The sequence below is a fragment of the Bos taurus genome, chromosome 15 (genome assembly GCF_002263795.3).
Source record: "Bos taurus isolate L1 Dominette 01449 registration number 42190680 breed Hereford chromosome 15, ARS-UCD2.0, whole genome shotgun sequence".
Taxonomy (NCBI): domain Eukaryota; kingdom Metazoa; phylum Chordata; class Mammalia; order Artiodactyla; family Bovidae; genus Bos; species Bos taurus.
In genome coordinates, this window is record NC_037342.1 from 305,335 (window position 1) to 324,242 (window position 18,908).

General features: G+C 37.7%; 1 long non-coding RNA gene and 1 pseudogene across 1 annotated transcript in view; both read right to left on the reverse strand.

Annotated features, from left to right (window-relative positions):
- Positions 1-1,251: 1,251 nt before the first annotated feature.
- LOC132342277 (uncharacterized) overlaps positions 1,252-18,908 on the reverse strand; it is a 36,437-nt gene continuing 18,780 nt past the window's right edge. Inside the window, exon 4 of the long non-coding RNA XR_009490592.1 lies at positions 1,252-1,617. This is a non-coding gene — a long non-coding RNA (uncharacterized lncRNA). The remainder of the gene's footprint in view (positions 1,618-18,908) is intronic.
- OR5M13IP (olfactory receptor family 5 subfamily M member 13I, pseudogene) lies at positions 4,468-5,405 on the reverse strand (annotated as a pseudogene).

Below are 18,908 nucleotides of genomic sequence, written 5' to 3' on the forward strand. Positions count from 1 at the left end.
AAGTGTTTAAAGAAAAAAAAATTACAAAAAGAAATAGACAAATACACAAACATTTCTCTTGGTTTTATAGATGAAACAATAAAACATTAGTAGGGATACTGAAGATCAGAAGAAAGAAGCAAGCATAAATCAAGTATGTGAGTGTGCATTCTAAGTCGCTTCAGTAGTATTCAAATGTTTGTGACCATATGGACTGTATCCCTCCAGGCTCCTCTGTCCCTACAGACTCTCCAGGCAAGAAAACTGGAGTAGGTGGCCATACCCTCCAATTGATCTATTTGCACATTGCTATACTCAACTCCTATTACTTCTGAAAGCTTATTGGCACCAGAAAATTGAGATATGCTTCAAGAGGAAATGCCAAAATGACAGGTAGGGCTTCAGAACGTGGAATGGGATCCAATATCTGAATTTTTAAAATATCTGAATAAAAATTGATATGTAAAAAAATAAAAAATAGATATGTAAACATTAATTATTACATATATTTGGGACAGTGATCTATTAGTTTCTATTTTTGGCTCTATATTGGAAATAATTCATAACAAAATAAATAAACAAAAAAGTGAAAACACAAAACCAGTTTTAAGATGAGATTGTTGTTTTTGTTTGTTGCTAAGTCATGTCTGACTTTTTGTGACCCCAGGAACTGTTGCAATCCAGGCTTCCCTCTCCTTCACTATCTCCCTGAGTTTGCTCACACTCCTGTCCATTGAATCACTGATGTCATCTAACCATCTCATCCTCTGTCACATTCCCATTTCCTCTTGCCCTCAATCTTTCCCAGCATCAGGGTCTTTTCCAATAAGGCAGCTCTTCACATCAAGTGATCAAAGCATTGGAGCTTCAGCTTCAGCATCAGTCCTTCCAATGAATACTCAGGCCTGATTTCCTTTAGGATTGGCTAGTTTGATCTCCTTGTTGTCCAAGGGATGCCTAACAGTCATCTACAATTTGAAGCATCACCACAATTTGAAGCATCAAATTCTTTGCTGCTCAGCTTTCTTTATGGCCCAAATCTCATATCCGTACCTGACTACTGGAAAAATCATAGCTCTGACCAGATGGACCTTTGTTGGCATAGTGATGTCCTTGATTTTTAATATTAAAGTAATATATTTAAATATATTGTATTAAACACTGTCTAGGTTTGTCACAGCTTTCTTTCTAAGGAGCAAGTGTCTTTTAATATCATGGTTTCAGTCACCATCTGCAGTGATTTGGGGAGGCCAAGAAAATAAATCTGTCACTGTTTCCACTTTTTTCCCCATCTACTCATCATGAAATAATGGGATCAGTATTTTTGCCTGGCAAATCCCATGGAGAGAGGAGCCTGGCAGGCTATAGTCCATTGGGTCTCAAGAGTTGGACATGACTTAGTAACTAAAGAGACAGAGAGAGAGCAAGAGAGATACCATGATCTTAGTTTTTTGGATGTTGAGTTTTAAGCCACTGTTTTTACCCTTCTCTTTCAACCCTCTTCAATAATTCTTTAATTCTTCTTTGTTTTGTGCCATTAGAATGGTGTCATCTGAATATCTGAGGATGTTGATATTCCCCCAGGTGCCTTGATTCCAGCTTGTGCTTCATCCAGTCCAGCATTTCACGTAAGGATCTCTGAATACAAGTTAAATAAGCAGGGTGACCATATACAGCTTTGATATACTCCTTTCCCATATTTAAACCTGTCCATTTTTTTTCATGTATGGTTCTAACTGTTGCTTCTTGTTGCTTCACACAGGTTTCTTAGGAGGCATGTAAGGTGGTTTGTATTCCCATCTCTATAAGAATTTTAAGAAATATTTTAAATATATTTTTTATTTTATTTTTAAACTTTACATAATTGTATTAGTTTTGCCAAATATCAAAATGAATCCGCCACAGGTATACATGTGTTCCCCATCCCGAACCCTCCTCCCTCCTCCCTCCCCATACCATCCCTCTGGGCCGTCCCAGTGCACCAGCCCCAAGCATCCAGCATCGTGCATCGAACCTGGACTGGCAACTCATTTCCTACATGATATTTTACATGTTTCATTGCCATTCTCCCAAATCTTCCCACCCTCTCCCTCTCCCACACAGTCCATAAGACTGTTCTATACATCAGTGTCTCTTTTGCTGTCTCGTACACCGGCTTATTGTTACCATCTTTCTAAATTCCATATATATGCGTTAGTATACTGTATTTATGTTTTTCCTTCTGGCTTACTTCACTCTGTATAATAGGCTCCAGTTTCATCCACCTCATTAGAACTGATTCAAATGTATTCTTTTTAATGGCTGAGTAATACTTCATTGTGTATATGTACCACAGCTTTCTTATCCATTCATCTGCTGATGGACATCTAGGTTGCTTCCATGTCTTGGCTATTATAAACAGTGCTGCGATGAACATTGGGGTACACGTGTCTCTTTCCCTTCTGGTTTCCTCAGTGTGTATGCCCAGCAGTGGTACTGCTGGATCATAAGGCAGTTCTATTTCCAGTTTTTTAAGGAATCTCCACACTGTTCTCCATAGTGGCTGTACTAGTTTGCATTCCCACCAACAGTGTGAGAGGGTTCCCTTTTCTCCACACCCTCTCCAGCATTTATTATTTGTAGACTTTTGGATCGCAGCCATTCTGACTGGTGTGAAATGGTACCTCATAGTGGTTTTGATTTGCATTTCTCTGATAATGAGTGATGTTGGAAGTAAAACTCTCACTATTTGCAGATGACATGATCCTCTACATAGAAAACCCTAAAGGTTCCACCAGAAAATTACTAGAAATAATCAATGACTATAGTAAAGTTGCAGGATATAAAATCAACACACAGAAATCCCTTGCATTCCTATACACTAATAATGAGAAAACAGAAAGAGAAATTAAGAAAACAATTCCATTCACCATTGCAACGGAAAGAATAAAATACTTAGGAATATATCTACCTAAAGAAACTAAAGACCTATATATAGAAAACTATAAAACACTGGTGAAAGAAATCAAAGAGGACACTAATAGATGGAGAAATATACCATGTTAATGGATTGGAAGAATCAATATAGTGAAAATGAGTATACTACCCAAAGCAATTTATAGATTCAACGCAATCCCTATCAAGCTACCAACAGTATTCTTCACAGAGCTAGAACAAATAATTTCACAATTTGTATGGAAATACAAAAAACCTCGAATAGCCAAAGCGATCTTGAGAAAGAAGAATGGAACTGGAGGAATCAACCTACCTGACTTCAGGCTCTACTACAAAGCCACAGTTATCAAGACAGTATGGTACTGGCACAAAGACAGAAATATAGATCAATGGAACAAAATAGAAAGCCCAGAGATAAATCCACTCACATATGGACACCTTATCTTTGACAAAGGAGGCAAGAATATACAATGGATTAAAGACAATCTCTTTAACAAGTGGTGCTGGGAAATCGGGTCAACCACTTGTAAAAGAATGAAACTGGACCACTTTCTAACACCATGCACAAAAATAAACTCAAAATGGATTAAAGATCTAAACGTAAGACCAGAAACTATAAAACTCCTAGAAGAGAACATAGGCAAAACACTCTCCGACATACATCACAGCAGGATCCTCTATGACCCACCTCCCAGAATATTGGAAATAAAAGCAAAAGTAAACAAATGGGACCTAATTAACCTTAAAAGCTTCTGCACATCAAAGGAAACTATTAGCAAGGTGAAAAGACAGCCTTCAGAATGGGAGAAAATAATAGCAAATGAAGCAACCGACAAACAACTAATCTCAAAAATATACAAGCAACTCCTACAACTCAACTCCAGAAAAATAAACGACCCAATCAAAAAATGGGCCAAAGAACTAAATAGACATTTCTCCAAAGAAGACATACAGATGGCTAAATATTTTAAGATATGGCTGCATATTGATTTAAAAAAATAAAAGAAATTAAAAAAAAAAAACTTTCAAAGAAAATTTGGAATTTCCTTCAAGTGGTAGTTTTTGAGGATTTCGCTGGACCAGTTCTATGATCTAAAAATACTCCTTAGATTAACAGCATGATATTCTGAAAGATCTTCACTGATACATAATTTGAATGAAGGAAAAACAAACAAATAAACAAAACCACACTGGCTATGGTTGAAAGTTTCTGGAAAATCACCTGGAAATTTTAAACCCCCAAAATCTAACAAATTGTCATAAGTGTAACATTTTTTTGAAATTCTGCCTTTTATAACATGTATCCCTCTTAATACTGCCAATATAATTTTCTGTCCTTTATTAATTTTATAGAGCAATAATAATTTTGTCTGGTCTTACATTTTAATTTCTGTGCAGTATTCATTTTAAATAAACTAAGGCAACACAAGCTAATAATTTGATAAATTCTTATAAATATAATAGGCCAATTACAAAAAATGACTTAATTTAAAATGTTTAATAAATGCTCAGAGAATACAGCTATGTTAAATACCTGTGACCAAAACATTTACCCTATTTGTTGAACAATTTCCTTTGAATTACTTGCCTTAATGCTCTTTTAACATCTTTGTTTTGAAGGCTGTAGATCAAAGGATTTAGCATAAGACTCACAAAGATATAAAAAACAGCTTCAATTTTCCCCTGTTCTACAGAGGTCTCAGAAGGGGTCTCAGATGCATGCACAACAATGTCCTATAAAATACAGTGACAGCCGTCAGGTGAGACCCACAGGTGGAGAAGGCCTTGTGCTTCCCTTCTGCAGAATGGATACGCAGAATGGTTGTAAAGATGAAAATGTAGGCAATGAGGATGATGGTGAGAGAACACATGAGGTTGAAACCAGCAACTACAAACATGGCAGTCTCTTTGACATAAGTATCTGAGCAGGCCAGGACTACGAGAGGTGGGTCCGCACAGTAAAAGTGGTTGATTTCATTGGGTCCACAGAAGGAGAAACGGAGCATCAGGATGGTCTGGGCAAGATCATTTTCAAAGCCATAAATATAAGCAGCAGCTACGAGAGAGAGGCAGACACCTCGGGACATCTTGCTGGCATATAACAAGGGTTTGCAGTTGGCCATGTAGCGATCATAAGCCATCACTGCCAAAATATAATAATCTGTGATCACAAGGGCAATTAAAAAGTGAAATTGTATGACACAACCAAGGAAGGAAATATTTTTTCTCTTTGTTAAGAGATTGACCAGCATCTGAGGAGCAACAGTGCTGGCATAACAGAGATCTACAAAGGAGACGTGGCTGAAGAAGAAATACATTGAAGTCTGAAGCTTTGAGTCAGTTCTGATTAACAAAATCATGTCCACATTACCAATGACTGTGATCAGGTAGATGACTAAGAAGACCATAAAATGGACAGGCTGCAAATCAGCTCAATCTGTCAGTCCCAGGAGGATAAACTCAGTCACTTCTGTGTAGTTTTCCTTTAACATTGTGTTTGTTCAGCTTCCAGTGATGTCTAAAGTAAAGGAAATTAAAATGAATTGGTCCTTCGTCATTTTTCCACTACTGACATCATGTCATCTGAGGCCTATTCCTTTCAAACTCGTAAATACATGTGGTATAAAGAAATAACATAGGGGACTTCCCTGGCAATCCAGTGGTTAAAACGTCACCTTCTAATGTGGTGCATGTGTGTTTGGTTCCCAGTTAGACAGCTAAGATCCCAGATGCCTCGTGGCCATAAAACCAAAACATAAAACTATACTAATAATGTAACAAATTCAGTAAAAAATTTATAAATGGGCCACATCAGAAAGTACTTTAAAGACCGAAATAAGCTAGTAAGCATGAACTATGTATTTTCGATATCTAACTTAATACAGTCTCTTTACATAAAGGCAATCATATTTTAAAATGCTACTCTGCTATTCTTTTAATAGTTGAAAAGCTTTTATCTTTTCTAGAAAACATTAGCATGAATTGACCACTGGTAATTCCTTTAAATATTGTTTCTCTTTGAAATTATGTTCCTTTGTTTTTACTATAATTTTGATGTGGTGTCTAAAGCATCAGTAATTGAAACTCATTTTTTCACAGCTGATTGGGCTTAAGTAAGTGGAATAGATATATCTTTATAGAAGCAGTGTCTGTCTTCTAATCTGCCACTCTAACCTCAAGGTCATTTTAAAGATAGCCCCTCACGTTGCGATGTATGTTCATTTTATCCACTCTTGCCTATCTCTGGTGGCCCTTACCAAATCTTACTTAACTTTTAAGACATCTCAAGATATCCTTGTCTTCCTATATTACAGTCAATTATTGAGGGCAAAATTGGTTCCTAGGGTACAAAATAAACCAGTTTTTTTTTTTTGCAAAATCAGGTAAGCAATTAGTACATAAGCAATATGTATATATTTATATATATATATATATATACATGGTAACTATTAAATGAAAGAGCAATAATGTATTAAACATATTATTTGGGGAGCAATAATGTATTAAATGTATTAAACACATTGTTGGAGATGTAATTGTAAGAGACAGGAAGAATAAAAGAAAAGCAGGCCCCAGCAAGGGCCACAAAAGAAATTTATAATTATTGATAAACTGGATACTATAAGGCATGAGACTCTTGGAACACGTCCAGAGGAAACAACTCATAATCTTGAAAACAAGATATGATCCTGGGGTCAGAAAACCGACCCCAGACTGTTTCTCAACTGGCTTATCAGAGTCACATGTTTTATGTATTTGGAGGAAAATCTATATATAAGAATATTAGTCTTAGTTACTGATTTGTTATTGATTACTGTTTCCTAATTACTCAATGGTTAATGATCATTTTGTTCTTTGGCCCTGAAGGCCGCATGAGTTATAGTTTAACTCCCCGCATATTCTTTCATTCATATAAAAAGTATAATAAAGTTATAATAAAGTATAATAAAGCTGGCTTGGATTCATTATCGACATCTTCACCTTGGAGCGGTGTTGGTCTCCTGATCCTCTCTTTTCTCTGAATTCTTGTGTCTCTTTCTCATTCTCTCATGGTATCATGCTTTCAGAAACCTTGCTTGTTGAGCTGGTCTCGATGGTAATAATTCATTAAATGTGTTATTGGGGTAAAGCAATGTATGAAAAGTTTCCTCTTAGGAGAAGAGACAATTTTTCTAAGATGACTGACTGACAGACACATCCCCAAACTGTAATGATTTTATTGTAACTACCTCATTTTAACTCTTGTAGGGAATAAAGATATACTCAACAACAAGAATTCTAAGTTATTTAAAGCATGTAAAAGGAAACACTGATAAGAATAATTATATTACACATAAAGTTGAGAAAGTATGTAAAAAAATCATAAAGTGCATTTCTCAACATTTGTGCATGATAAGGGAGATCATGAACGCCATGCTAGAAAAATCTACACTTTCTTTCAATAGCACATAACCAGGTATGTCATTGTTATAATGACACTTATTAGTAGCTACAGTGCCAAGAATGGGCATGAGTCACATTTAAATCACTTTGTAAATGAACCACGCTTGCTTTTTTGCGATTTACACTACTTCATTATCCTCTTGAGATATGTGAACTTATTGACCAGGGTCATAAAATGAAAGAGAAGTCATCTAAATCAATTAAGATCACAATCATTTGGTTTTCTTTTTATAAGTTCCTAAGATTACAGTTAGTTGGAAGGAATGATGCTGAAACTGAAGCTCCAATACTTTGGCCAGCTGATGCAAAGAATTGACTCATTTGAAAAGACCCTGATTTGGGGAAAGATTGAAGGCCAGAGGAGAAGGGGATGACAGAGAAAGAGATGGTTGGATGGCATCACCGACTTGATGGACATGTATTTGAGTCATTTCTGGGAGTTGGTGATGGACAGGGAGGTCTACTGTGTTGCAGACCATGGGGTTGCAAAGTGTTGGACATGACTGAGCAATGGAACTGAACTGAAGATTATAGCTTTTCTTGTAATAAGTAAACATACTTTAGGGTAAGGATTGTGTCTTTAATATGTATTTATTGAATCCTAAGCAACAGTTAGAACTGGACATGGAACAACAGACTAGTTCTAAATAGGAAAAGGAGTACATCAAGGCTGTATATTGTCACCCTGCTTATTTAACTTCTATGCAGAGTACATCATGAGAAATGCTGGGCTGGAAGAAGCACAAGCTGGAATCAAGATTGCCGGGAGAAATATCAATAACCTCAGATATGCAGATGACACCACCCTTATGGCACAAAGTAAAGAGGAACTCAAAAGCCTCTTGATGAAAGTGAAAGTGGAGAGTGAAAAAGTTGGCTTAAAGCTCAACATTCAGAAAACAAAGATCATGGCATCCGGTCCCATCACTTCATGGGAAATAGATGGGGAAACAGTGTCAGACTTTATTTTGGGGGGCTCCAAAATCACTGCAGACAGTGATTGCAGCCATGAAATTAAAAGACGCTTACACCTTGGAAGGAAAATTATGACCGACCTAAATAGCATATTGAAAAGCAGAGACATTACTTTGCCAACAAAGGCCCATCTAGTCAAGGTTATGGTTGTTCCAGTGGTCATGTATGGATGTGAGAGTTGGACTGTGAAGAAGGCTGAGCACCAAAGAATTGATGCTTTTGAACTGTGGTGTTGGAGAAGACTCTTGAGTGTCCCTTGGACTGCAAGGAGATCCAACCAGTCCATTCTGAAGGAGATCAGCCCTGGGATTTCTTTGGAAGGAATGATGCTAAAGCTGAAACTCCAGTACTTTGGCCACCTCATGCAAAGAGTTTACTCATTGAAAAAGACTGATGCTGGGAGGGATTGAGATCAGGAGGAGAAGGGGACGACAGAGGAGGAGATGGCTGGATGGCATCACGGACTCGATGGACGTGAGTCTGAGTGAACTCTGGGAGTTGGTGATGGACAGGGAGGCCTGGCATGCTGTGATTCATGGGGTTGCAAAGAGTCAGACACAACTGAGTGACTGAACTGAACTGAACAACCTAAACTCCAAATAATTAACATCTCCATTCAATTTTCACTGTGCAAAAATGAGACAGTGCAAGCAATGAACATTCCATTTCATTTACCTGAGTATTTTATGGTCATGATCTTTCTTTTCAAAAACACAACACAGTATCTTACAAGATTGCACAAGAAAAACTCAGAGAGAAGTGAAAGAAATGGCCGGTATTTAGAAGCAATACCTGAATTTGAGTTACATTATAGCATTTTACTGACCGAAATGGCACTGATGGAGATGGCATCACCTACTCAATGGACATGAGTTTGAGTAGACTCTGGGAGTTGGTGATGGACAGGGAGGCTGGCATGCTGCAGTCCATGGGGTCTCAAAGAGTCTGACATGACAGAGCGACTGAACTGAACTGTTAGCATTTCACAAACTGAATTGTGTCTTATATTTGATGCATGTGTTTATGACATCCTTTTCTTTGCGGGGAGCACATCCCCTTCATCAGGTGAAAGTTAGCAATTAGAAGGGCAGGATAGCAGAAAGGGGACTTCTCTGGTAGTTCAGATGGTAAAGAATCTGCCTGCAATGCAGGAGACCCCGGTTCAGTTCCTGAGTTGGGAAGATCCTTTGGAGAAAGGAGTGGCTACCCACTCCAGTATTCTTGCCTGGAGAGTTTCATAGACAGAGGAGTCCAGTGGGTTACAGTCCATGGGGTAGCAAAGGGTTAAACATGGCTGAAGGACTAACCCTTTCACTTTTTTTTTTTTTTTCATCTTCATAGCAGAAAGTACTCAATAAGCAGTAATTACTTAGTGATGATCTAGGCACAGTTAATTCTTCTTTTACCTCCGTTATAGAGAAAAAGAAGAAAAATAACTTTTAAAAGAACTTTGCCTAGCTTATAAAATAATAATGATTTCCATGCAATATTCAGTGAAGGATGTTTCTTCCATTGCATTTATTCTAAATATGTACTGTTCTTTCCTACTTTAATGTAGAAATTTTATTAAAATTCATTTAAGAATTGTTAAAAAAATTTGTTATTTTATGAGAATAGGCTTCAGGCCATGACTTTATTCTTTTGATTAAAATATTTATTTTTAGATTCTAAAATATTTTAATAATAACCAGTCCTACCTGTGAAAGAAAAGTGATTTCCCAGGGACAGCATGGAAGTGGAAACCTAAGGAGTTGCCATTATTGTCACAGAGGAGCCAACTCCCCAGGGTTCAGTTATTTCTTACATAAAATCATTTAGACTGTAAACAAGTTTTTTACTCTTTTAATAATCTTAAGTCCATTGAGGACATAACTTCTTGCCACTCCCCAGTATCATCAGGGAATAAAATCTCCTGAACTGGTGAAGCAATGGGATCCATTATTTGTTTTAACTTATGCCTAAATATCTTGATATTTTGAGACTTGACTTGGGGAACACATTAAGTTCTCCTGTTTACAAGAAACAAGATGAAAGAGTTCATGATATAGGTAAACCATCAGATGATCAGACAACTTTTGTTGCATTTGGACTACTTATTTCCTGATTCTGATCCTTGTTTTTTATATTTTAGGTAGTTATAGTAATAAACACATAACAATGGGAACACTGTGGGTAGACATAATATAAATGTGCTGCTGATTCTTCCTCTATCAGTCTAGCCCATCTAGATCTATTGTCTTTTTTCTCTACAATTTTTTTGTTGTTGTTCACTCATAGTTTAATCCTTAGAGTCCATCAATAGAGCACCTAGGGTAACTAGTTTTGAGTTTGGCCAATGGGAGAAATCAAGAGCATAACACAGGTGAGAGTAAGAGAAAAATATCCAAATTTCTTTTCCATTTTTCTCCCAGTTTCATAATGAAGTGCTACGGTGGCTGCATCTTTCCAAAGAAAATTCCTGCTGAGGTGGACTGGGACATTCTTCCTGGATATAGTTTCACTGGACTCCTCACAGTAGTTCTTGTGTTGGCCTCTTCAGGTCTGGGACTAAACTTGCATTCTAAACCTAGCCACAGATACTTCAATTTCTTGGACTGATTTCTTTAACTCTGACTGCATTGTCTTTATAAATTTGGTCCATTAAATTCTCTTTAGTTAAAACATCTGAGTAAAATTTTGTTTCTCATCCCTTACTTATACCAGGGTGTCACATGATAGTTATTCAATAAATGCTGCAGTAGAATATGCATTTCTGGCTTCAATATTGCTGGATGCTAAAAGGGTCATTGAATCACCATCCTTCTGGATCGTGGGTCACTTGCAGACTAAACACAAAAATCAGAGATTAACATTACTGGGATTATCACAGATAAAATTGAATTTGAGAATGTGTCTTAGAGGTGCTTCTCTGTCCCCCTTTTTTTTGACAACTGGAATCACCCAGGCACAGCAAAGCTGTGAGATAACTATTGCTCCCTTCTCCCCTTTCCAGAGCCAAGACCACGCAGCGTGTCTGACTGAGATGGGACATTGTTACCAATCACCTGTAAGTAAGTAGGCATAAGTGGAGAGTATCTGAAGTGTACTTCACGTCACAGTGTGTTTACAGTTGCTTCCAGATGTGTTTGACTTGAAATAAAGGTACTGTACCAGTGTACTCTGCAGTATGGTACAGAAGAGTACACACAAACAGTTAGTGGTAGAGGATGCACGCACATAAAGTAGGCTAGACATGTGAACTAACTGATGTGATTTGACATGTGAACACACACTCACACCTTTGAAAGTTCACAACTTGAAAGCTCATATGTAAAGGACCTACTGTATGTGAATGCAGTTTTGCTGTTTGTGGCAGCATAGATGTACTTGGAGGACATTAAACTACTAAAATAAGGCAGAAAGAGACAAAAAGAAATGCTGTATGATATCACATATAGGTGGAATATAAAAAAATACAACAATATTGTGAGGTAAACAAAAAAGAACCAGAGGCACAGATATAGACAAACTAGTGGTTATCGGTGGGAGAGGGAAGCAGGGGAATGCAATACAGCATTAGGGAAAAAAAAGGAGTTGTTATGAGAATATATAAAATCACATGTAAAGAAAGTGAAGTTGCTCAGTTGTGCCAACTCTTTGCGACCCCATGGACAGTGGCCTGCACCAAGCTCCTCCTTCCATGGGATTTTCTAGGCAAAAGTACTGGAGTGGGTTGTCATTTCCTTCTCCAGGGAATCTTCCCGACCCAGGGATCAAACCTGGGTCTCCCGCATTCACCATCTGAGCCAGAATTTCAAAGCACTACAGATTTTAAAGAATGGTTCAGCCAATAAAGATAATAGAATAACATAACATAAAATTTATACATATATAAATATTTGTTGTTGTTCAGTCGCTCATTCATGTCTGAGTCTGTGACTCCATGGACTGCAGCATGCCAGGCTTCCCTGTCCTTCAATATCTCCCTGAGTTTGCTCACTCATGTCCATTGAGTCCACTATGTCATCCAACCATCTTATCCTTTTCCACCCCCTTCTCTTCCTGCCCTCAATCTTTACCAACATCAGGGTCTTCGTATCAGATGACCAAAGTTTTGGACCTTCAGCTTCAACATCAGTCCTTCCAGTGAATATCCAAGATTCATTTCTTTTAGGATTGACTGGTTTGATGTCCTGGCTGTCCAAGGGACTCTTCAAAAGTATTCTCTAGCACCACAATTCAAAAACATCAGTTCTTCAGCACTCAGTCTTCTTTATGGTCTAGCTCAAACATCCGTAAATGACTACTGAGAAAACCATAACATTGTCAATATGGATCTTTGTTGACAAAGTGATGTTGCTGCTTTTTAATGCCTTGTCTAGGTTTGTAAAATCGTTTCTTCCAAGGAGCAAGGATCTTTTAATTTCATGCTACAGTCACTATCAACAGTGGTTTTGGAGCCCAAGAAAATAAAATCTGTCATTGTTTCTATTTTTTCCCCATCTATTTACTATGAAGTGATGGGACCTGACGACATGATCTTAGCTTTTGGAATATGAGTTTTAAGCCAGTTTTTTCACTCTTCTATTTAACCTTCATCAAGAAGGTCTTCAGTTTCTATTTGCCTTCTGCCATAAGGGTGGTGTCACCTGCATATCTGAGGGTATTGTTATTTCTCTGGGCAATCTTTTTTTTTTTTTTTAATTTTATTTTATTTTTAAACTTTACATAATTGTATTAGTTTTGCCAAATATCAAAATGAATCCGCCACAGGTATACATGTGTTCCCCATTCTGGACCCTCCTCCCTCCTCCCTCCCCATACCATCCCACTGGGTCATCCCAGTGCACTAGCCCCAAGCATCCAGTATCGTGCATCAAACCTGGACTGGCACCTCGTTTCTTACATGATATTTTACATGTTTCAATGTCATTCTCCCAAATCTTCCCACCCTCTCCCTCTCCCACACAGTCCATAAGACTGTTCTATACATCAGTGTCTCTTTTGCTGTCTCGTACACCAGGTTATTGTTACCATCTTTCTAAATTCCATATATATGCATTAGTATACTGTATTGGTGTTTTTCCTTCTGGCTTACTTCACTCTGTATAATAGGTTCCAGTTTCATCCACCTCATTAGAACTGATTCAAATGTATTCTTTTTAATGGCTGAGTAATACTCCATTGTGTATATGTACCACAGCTTTCTTATCCATTCATCTGCTGATGGGCATCTAGGTTACTTCCATGTCCTGGCTATTATAAACAGTGCTGCAATGAACATTGGGGTACACGTGTCTCTTTCCCTTCTGGTTTCCTCAGTGTGTATGCCCAGCAGTGGGACTGCTGGATCATAAGGCAGTTCTATTTCCAGTTTTTTAAGGAATCTCCACACTGTTCTCCATAGTGGCTGTACTAGTTTGCATTCCCACCAACAGTGTGAGAGGGTTCCCTTTTCTCCACACCCTCTCCAGCATTTATTATTTGTAGACTTTTGGATCGCAGCCATTCTGACTGGTGTGAAATGGTACCTCATAGTGGTTTTGATTTGCATTTCTCTGATAATGAGTGATGTTGAGCATCTTTTCATGTGTTTGTTAGCCATCTGTATGTCTTCTTTGGAGAAATGTCTATTTAGTTCTTTGCCCCATATTTTGATTGGGTCATTTATTTTTCTGGAGTTGAGCTGTAGGAGTTGCTTGTATATTTTTGAGATTAGTTGTTTGTCAGTTGCTTCATTTTCTTGGTGTATGATCTTTTTAATGTGTTGTTGGATTCTGATTGCTAGAATTTTGTTAAGGATTTTTGCATCTATGTTCATCAGTGATATTGACCTGTAGTTTTCTTTTTTTGTGGGGTCTTTGTCAGGTTTTGGTATTAGGGTGATAGTGGCCTCATAGAATGAGTTTGGAAGTTTACCTTCCTCTGAAATTTTCTGGAAGAGTTTGAGCAGGATAGGTGTTAGCTCTTCTCTAAATTTTTGGTAGAATTCAGCTGTGAAGCCGTCTGGACCTGGGCTTTTGTTTGCTGGAAGATGTTTTCATTACAGTTTCATTTTCTGTGCTTGTGATGGGTCTGTTAAGATTTTATATTTCTTCCTGGTCGAGTTTTGGAAAGTTGTACTTTTCTAAGAATTTGTCCATTTCTTCCACATTGTCCATTTTATTGACATGTAATTGTTGATAGTAGTCTCTTATGATCCTTTGTATTTCTGTGTTGTCTGTTGTGATCTCTCCATTTTCGTTTCTAATTTTATTGATTTGATTTTTCTCCCTTTGTTTCTTGATGAGTCTGGCTAATGGTTTGTCAATTTTATTTATCCTTTCAAAGAACCAGCTTTTGGTTTCGTTGATTTTTGCTATGGTCTCTTTTGTTTCTTTTGCATTTATTTCTGCTCTAATTTTTAAGATTTCTTTCCTTCTACTAACCCTGGGGTTCTTCATTTCTTCCTTTTCTAGTTGCTTTAGGTGTAGAATTAGGTTATTTATTTGACTTTTTTCTTGTTTCTTGAGGTGTGCCTGTATTGCTATGAACTTTCCCCTTAGGACTGCTTTTACCATGTCCCACAGGTTTTGGGTTGTTGTGTTTTCATTTTCATTCGTTTCTATGCAAATTTTGATTTCTTTTTTGATTTCTTCTGTGATTTGTTGGTTATTCAGCAGCGTGTTGTTCAGCCTCCATATATTGGAATTTTTAATAGTTTTTCTCCTGTAATTGAGATCTAATCTTACTGCATTGTGGTCAGAAAAGATGCTTGGAATGATTTCTATTTTTTTGAATTTACCAAGGCTAGCTTTATGGCCCAGGATGTGATCTATCCTGGAGAAGGTTCCATATGCACTTGAGAAAAAGGTGAAATTCATTGTTTTGGGATGAAATGTCCTATAGATATCAATTAGGTCTAACTGGCCTATTGTATTGTTTAAAGTTTGTGTTTCCTTGTTAATTTTCTGTTTAGTTGATCTATCCATAGGTGTGAGTGAGGTATTAAAGTCTCCCACTACTATTGTGTTATTGTTAATTTCTCCTTTCATACTTGTTAGCATTTGTCTTACATACTGCGGTGCTCCGGTGTTGGGTGCATATATATTTATAATTGTTATATCTTCTTCTTGGATGGATCCTTTGATCATTATGTAGTGACCTTCTTTGTCTCTTTTCATAGCCTTTGTTTTAAAGTCTATTTTATCTGATATGAGTATTGCTACTCCTGCTTTCTTTTGGTCCCTATTTGCATGGAAAATCTTTTTCCAGCCTTTCACTTTCAGTCTGTATGTGTCCCCTGTTTTGAGGTGGGTCTCTTGTAGACAACATATGTAGGGGTCTTGTTTTTTTATCCATTCAGTCAGTCTTTGTCTTTTGGTTGGGGCATTCAACCCATTTACGTTTAAGGTAATTACTGATAAGTATGATCCCGTTGCCATTTACTTTATTGTTTTGGGTTCGAATTTATACACCATTTTTGTGTTTCCTGTCTAGAGAATATCCTTTAGTATTTGTTGGAGAGCTGGTTTGGTGGTGCAGAATTCTCTCAGCTTTTGCTTGTCTGAAAAGCTTTTGATTTCTCCTTCATACTTGAATGAGATCCTTGCTGGGTACAATAATCTGGGCTGTAGGTTATTTTCTTTCATCATTTTAAGTATGTCTTGCCATTCCCTCCTGGCTTGAAGTGTTTCTATTGAAAGATCAGCTGTTATCCTTATGGGAATTCCCTTGTGTGTTATTTGTTGTTTTTCCCTTGCTGCTTTTAATATTTGTTCTTTGTGTTTGATCTTTGTTAATTTGATTAATATGTGTCTTGGGGTGTTTCTCCTTGGGTTTATCCTGTTTGGGACTCTCTGGGTTTCTTGGACTTGGGTGATTATTTCCTTCCCCATTTTAGGGAAGTTTTCAACTATTATCTCCTCAAGTATTTTCTCATGGTCTTTCTTTTTGTCTTCTTCTTCTGGGACCCCTATGATTCGAATGTTGTAGCATTTAATATTGTCCTGGAGGTCTCTGAGATTGTCCTCATTTCTTTTAATTTGTTTTTCTTTTATCCTCTCTGATTCATTTATTTCTACCATTCTATCTTCTAATTCACTAATCCTATCTTCTACCTCTGTTATTCTACTATTTGTTGCCTCCAGAGTGTTTTTAATTTCATTTATTGGATTATTCATTATATATTGACTCTTTTTTATTTCTTCTAGGTCCTTGTTAAACCTTTCTTGCATCTTCTCAATCCTTGTCTCCAGGCTATTTATCTGTGATTCCATTTTAATTTCAAGATTTTGGATCAATTTCACTATCATTATTCAGAATTCTTTATCTGGTAGATTCCCTATCTCTTCCTCTTTTGTTTGGTTTGGTGGGCATTTATCCTGTTCCTTTATCTGCTGGGTATTCCTCTGTCTCTTCATCTTGTTTAAATTGCTGAGTTTGGAGTGTCCTTTCTGTATTCTGTGGAGTTCTCTTTATTGTGGCGTTTCCTCGTTGTGTGTGGGTTTGTACAGGTGGCTTGTCAAGGTTTCCTGGTTAGGGAGGCTTGTGTCAGTGTTCTGGTGAGTGGAGCTGTATTTCTTCTCTCTGGAGTGCAATGAAATGTCCAGTAATGAGTTATGAGATGTCTATGGTTTTGGGGTGACTTTGGGCAGCCTGTATCTTGAAGCTCAGGGCTGTGTTCCTTTGTTGCTGGAGAATTTGCTTGGTATGTCTTGCCCTGGAACTTGTTGGCCCTTGTGTGGTGCTTGGTTTCAGTGTCCGTATGGAGGCATTTGATGAGCTCCTGTCAATTAATGTTCCTTGGAGTCAGGAGTTCCCTGGAGTCAGGGTTTGGACTTAAGCCTCCTGCTTCCAGTTATTGGTCTTATTTTTACAGTAGTTTCAAAACTTCTCCTTCCATACAGCACCATTAATAAAACATCTATGTTAAAGATGAAAAGTTTCTCTACTGTGAGGGTCACTCAGAGAGGTTCACAGCGTTACATGGAGAAGAGAAGAGGGAGGAGGGAGTTAGAGGTGACCCAAATGAGATGAGGTGGAATCAGTAGTGGAGAGAGTGGGCTAGCCAGTAGTCACTTCCTTATGTGCACTCCACAACTGGACCACTCAGAGATGTTCACAGAGTTATACAGAGAAGAGAAGAAGGAGGAAGGTGACAGAGGTGGCCAGAAGGATAAAAAGGGGGGAATGAAAAGGAGAGAGACACATCCAGCCAGTAATCAGTTCCCTAAGTGTTCTCCACAGTCTGGAACACACAGAAATTTACAGAGTTGGGTAGAGTAGAGAGGGGTTAGGGAGGAGACACAGGTGACCTGGTGGAGAAAAAGGAGAGTCCAAAGGGAGAGAGAGCAGTCAAGCCAGTAATCTCGCTCCCTAGTGAAAAATGGGTCCTGAAGATTGGGTTCTTAAAGGTACAAAATTAGTAACAGATACATAACATAAAAGCAAAAATTAAAAATCTAGAGTAGAGTTTGGAATTTCAAAAATACGATGTTAAAGAAAAGAAGGAAAAGAAAGAGAGAAAAAACAAACAAACAAAAACAAACAATGTCACAAAAATTATAAAGAAAATACAGGTACAAAATTTATATCAAATACCAAAAAACATAAATTAAAAATCTAGAGTAGAGTTTGGAATTTCAGATATACAGTGTTATATAAAAGAAGAAGAGAAAGAAACAGAGAAAAGAAAAAAAAAGTCACAGAAACCATAAAAAAGACTATAGGTACAAAATTGATAATATATACCAAAAAGCTAAAATTAAAAATCTAGAGTAGAGTTTGGAATTTCAAAAATACAATGTTAAAGAAAAGAAGAAGAAGAAGAAGGAAAAAAAAAAAAACAAGGTCAAAAAATTATAAGAAATATATATATGAAGTTTGCTGAAGAAGAAAAAAATAGGGTCTTTTTTTTTTTTTTTGCAAAGTAATAGGTTATAAAAGTGAAAATTAAAGGAACAATAGAGGACTTAAAATTTAAAAAAAAAAAAAAGAAAGAATGGTGGTAAAAAATAGTAAAAACATATCTAGGACTTTCTTCGGTTTTGTTGTGAGTATTGTGGGTTCAGTTCATTTTTGGCTAGTTCCTTGGTCCGACTTATATTTCTCAAGATCTATAGGCCCCTTCCTATGTAGTCCGTAGTAACCACAGGGTTTTAATCTATTGCCTGTAGCTTCCAAGGCGTTTCCTTCTGTTATAACTTCTTCTGTTTGCTGGTCTCTTCAGTGTCTGGTTTCCGCCCTGACACAAAGGGGATGGTGGAGGACACTTTTTTTTTTTTTTTTAAAGACTCACTTGTTCAGTCGCGCTGCGGGGAGGGAGGGAGGGATGCTGCAAACAAATAACACTGGCGTGCGCTCACAATGCCTCAGCCACACTGGGTCTGCCCCCGCTCATGGCGCATGTAGCCTCCCTGCCTACACTGCTCGGGCTCTAGGTTGTTCCGCTGGGAACAATCCGAGGCCGGCCCTGGGCTGAATGTACCTCTCAGATCCAAGCCGCTCAGGTTCAGGCACTTGGGTAGTCCTCAGAGGCGCAGACTCAGTTGGGCCTCTGTTTTGTGCTCTTCCCAGGTCCGAGCAGCTCAGGTGATGAGGTGTTTGGCGAGCGCCAA